The sequence below is a fragment of the Gopherus flavomarginatus genome, chromosome 2 (genome assembly GCF_025201925.1).
Source record: "Gopherus flavomarginatus isolate rGopFla2 chromosome 2, rGopFla2.mat.asm, whole genome shotgun sequence".
Lineage (NCBI taxonomy): Eukaryota > Metazoa > Chordata > Testudines > Testudinidae > Gopherus > Gopherus flavomarginatus.
This window is the reverse complement of record NC_066618.1, coordinates 232,366,227-232,370,990: the sequence shown is the minus strand read 5'-3', so window position 1 is coordinate 232,370,990 and position 4,764 is coordinate 232,366,227.

Below are 4,764 nucleotides of genomic sequence, written 5' to 3'. Positions count from 1 at the left end.
GAATTCCATTAATCCTGGTCTTTTCCCCTTACAGAATTGCAACAACCTCAGTGGAGCTCCAGGGGAGGGGGGGGAGAGAGAGAGGTAAGAAGGATTCTGTTCTGTCTCTTTTCTCAAAGAGATGAATTAAGACCATAGTCAACGGAGAGGTGTATGTGCCCACATATTCATTGGTGTTCCCTGGAGAGACCTGCAGCCTTAATGCATCCCTCCCCTGTGTGAGCATTTGAGAGTTCAGTCCTAAATTCTGAGGATTAAATTTGAGGGCTGAATCTAGTTGTTCTGGACTAGATTTTTTAGCATTTCTGGGAATGCCTCCTTGAAATGAATGTAACTGGAGGAAGCTATATGCTTCCTACCTGCTCTTGAGTTAATCAGGCTCAGAGATGCAAAAAAAGATCCTGAGCTTCTTTTAGGGCTCTCAGCAAGGATGGAGTGTTTGCTATTTTGAAGCCAGAGCACAGAGATCAGGATACATTAAGAACTGTCTGGTTGATACGGTTTGTTTTTGTATTTGAAGACTGCTAAGATGCCTGAAGCAAATATAAACAGAGAATTTGCTGTTTTATTTTGGGTGCCTCAGAAAAACCTGTGGCTAAAAGTGAAATCCCTGAGAGGTTTTTGTCTGATTAACTTGGTGCTTGTACTGAGGTTCTGTCCAGCTGAGTGGATGCTGGCTCTGCCTCCACATCCCTTTATGGAAAATATCTTTTAGAATTTCATTGTAAATAAACCTGTAGAAATATAATAAGGTAATAAAGAAATTACTCTATGAAATTATGGAGTTTGATCTTTTATTGTCTTCTACGTCAGTCATTTACTCCTGTGCAAAGTGAATGTAAATTTCACATTCATGTACATTTCTATTTCACATATAAATGCTATTCTGATTTAATATAATTGTACATTCACTTGACACAGTTGTAAATAACTACAAAGGGTTATAGACAGTGGCAAATCTGGCCCACCAAATTAAATAGGAAATAACACCCTTTCTTTAGTTGCTGGGTTTTCTTTTTTTAAAAACCATTCTATAGACGTCTATAGCAAAAATAAAATTTTATATTAAATTCTATAAGATGGTTGAGAGAGTCTAAATAAATGTTACCATTTACTGCTAAATTCATACAGTCCCATTGTGGTCAATGGCAAAACTTCTATTGACTTCAACGGGGCTAGGATTTGGCACTCTGGCTTTTCCGTAAGGAACTGTTCACCTCCTTCTCATAATCAATAGTGTAGCCTATAGAGATCATACTTGCTTATGTTAAATAGAAATAGGTAGAGAAAAGGTTTGTAGGCCTAAATTTGAACTTAATAGTAAAGGCCTAATAAAATATGAGTGAAGGGAGACAATTCAGAGGCAAGTTAGAGATAAGTTAGTATTACTTGGGGTTATGACCTATAAACACATTTGGGTTTTAATGAGTATTTTAGACAAAATGTGAATATTTTGGAAGAATGCTACCTGTATTGATAGTTACTGGAATGATATCATGCAGGTGTTAATTAAGATGATATTTTCTACTTTCTCATTAGCTAACAAACATTTAATTATGATAGCTGAAATACAGATATGATAATAAAGATGCTTAGTGTTAATTAATTAGGGGTGTTGTTGTAATTCATTATAACAAGGATATACACTAATTTTACATGAGCTTGCTCATCTACCAAGATAGTGCTTGAAAAAAGATTATATACCCATTCTTCTCATCCAGGGTCTGATCACCTCTGGATGCACCACTTCATCTTGGAATGTGAGTATAAATGCAGCATATGGTTTATAGTGTAATCTTGTTTGTTTTACCTAATTATTTTGTTTTAATTAAAGTTTTTAGTTCTGTCACTCGTGTCATCCACAATCCTCCACTAAATTAAATGATCCGTAGCTGCCTTGGAGACTTGCACCTAAAGAGTTCAGTTTGGTTTTAATTCTTAGCTTTAAATTTATTAATTAGGAACACATAAATCAAGGTTACAGGTTGGCAACTGCAGTAAAACTGTAGGGTGCATGACTAAATGATTCTAAGGTTCACTGGGGCATGAGAAAGTCAGGAAAGTGTCAAAAAGCAAAAACTCACTTCTCTTAGAATTCTTGAGAAGTTCTTCACACAGCAGCAAACTGTTTTGAAGTAGACTGTGGATTTGTTTTGCAACAGAGCACTGCGTATCAGGTTCAGAGCACTTTCTCTTTTGCTAATAGCTGAAGTAAAAAAAATATTGTTAGCATTACATAGGGGAATTTATTTTTGTAAGTATGTAATTCGATTTTCGTAGTACTGGAGGCTACAAAAACACAGTAGATCTGAGACTGTTGGCATGCAGACACATAGGAACAAGCAACTATGCTTAAGCCCAGTCCACGTACTGTGCAGTAACAGCAATGTTTTTCGTTCTTGTGTAGCAGGACCAGGTATAGCACTTTTATTAAGAAACAGTACATCATTTATTTCTCAGACACTGTCTCTTCAATAACTCCATGAATTTTAATAGGTTAAAATCAATAGCATTTTATTGTCATTTCTTTAATCAAAACTGTTGAATTAAAATTGCAGCCCAGCTGTAGTACAATGCAACCCCCCCAGTGCCAGTGACTTACCCAACTATTTTCTAGACAGCAGAAGAATGGTACAAATCAGGATTCCTGGTTCCTCTTCCTGGTTCTGGAAGGAAGTGTGCTGTAGTGATTACTCGCAGTACAAACAAGCACTCAATTGGCAATTTCAGGTCTGTCACATTAGAAACAGAAAGTTCTATTCCCAGTTCTGCTAGTGATGACTTTGTACAACTCAATCTCCTTAAACCTTCTGTAAAATAGGGGGAATAATACTTGTTTGCCTCCTAAGATAGGGCTATGAGGCCTTACGCAATATGTGCTGTGAAGTAAACACAATTATTTAAATCAGAAAAAGATCTGAGACAACCAGGCATGCTTTTAGGCTTCTGTTATTATGATTCTTATTAAATGGAAGCAGAGCTCAGGTAATTACATAGCAGGGGTTTTAATAAGATCATCAGCTCTCACCAGTAATTGCTGAGAGTTGGCAACAATGCCTGTAAACAGCTTCCCCTTGGTGATTCACTCTTTGTCCACCCCCTCATCTGCCCTGATGAAACACTTCAGACCTGTGTTGGAAAGAATTTTTGGCCAGTGGCACCACTTTCAAGAGTGAATGCCAAAAAACTGATTTTTGGATACCTACATAAAACTAAAAAATAGTTAAAAATAAAATTTAAATACCCCCCAGAATGCAAGCCCTAAGATACGGTCTTGCCTAATATTAAAGGAAGTCTGTTACAGAGACAAGGATAGACGTCAGCTCTCCTGAGTCCCAGTCTGTTGCTTTAAACACAATCCATTTTCCTTCTTATATCCATCTGTCCATCCTGTACATTAAATGAAGCACAACTCCTGGAAAAAATATTATGATGACACAAATAAAAATTAACAGAATGCCTACGCACAAGGGGCCAAATTAAGTTTGCACAGGCAAATGTAATTCTGTCATTTCCTAGCTTTAGAGTGCTTGACTTTGCAACCTTAAAAATAAAAATGGAAAGACAGAAAATGCATCATGAGGAACAATGACCTTCTGTATGAATCACTAGCAGGGTCTGAGCTCAGAACCTGTACATCCACAGCACAGACCTTTGAGTTAAAATATAGTTGATAGCAGTAATAGGCTATGAAGTATTCTTTGTTTTAATTCAACAGCTTTGACTGATTACTTAAAGAAATGACAATAAAATACTATTGATTTTAACCCCTTAAAATTCATGGAGTTATTGAAGAGCCAGTGTCTGAGAAATATTGGCCTGGTTGAAGCGGGGTGTGGGGAACTATTAGTTTAATTTTACTAAAGGAACTTTCAAAAGTTTTGGAACATTGCCCTAGGAAGTGGCAGCTGCTGAAACCTTGTCCTATCTACAGCTAAAGCTATGATGAAGCACCAGAGAGCATTCTTAGGCTATATCCACACTTAAAATGCTGCATTACTAAAATGCTTCAGTGTAGACAATACCTACAGTGACAGAAAGGGTTCTCCTATCAGCATAGGTAATCAACCCCCCATCTACTTCCATCAACCTAGTGATGTCGACACCAGGGGTTAGGTCGGTATAGCTATGTCTCTCAGGGGTATGTATTTTTCACACCCCTGAGACACACAGCTATCCTGATATGTAGACCAGACCTCAGTGTAACCAGGGGTTGGCACCCTCTGGCACACGGCTCGCTAGGGTAAACATGCTGGTGGACCGGCCCAGTTAACCTGCCGCATCCGCAGGTTAGGCCAATTGTGGCTCCCACTGGCTGCGGTTCGCTGCTCCAGGACAATTGGGGCGGTGGAAAACTGGCCAGCACATCCCTCGGCCTGCACAGCTTCCCGCCGCCCCCACTGGCCTGGAGCAGCGAACCGCGGCCAGTGGGAACTGCGATTGGCCTAACCTGCAGATGCGGGAGGTAAACAAACTGGCCCAGCTCCCACCAGGGTGCTTACCCTGGGCCTGACCCAGGATCTGAAGCACTGAACTCTCTGCACCCTGGACTTCACTGTGGCCTTAAGCCCCTGTTTTAGGGGCTCCCTTCTCTGATCTCCTAGCCAACCCCAGATTCACCCAATTCCCCTGATGCTCAGGGGCCAGCCCGCTGCTGCGCTGAAGCCTACTCCGGGCATGCTCAGTGGGAGCCCCGGCAGCCTGCCCCGGCGCCCCGCCCCCGCCTACCCCGGATACACACGCTCCGCTGCCTTTCACCTCTGC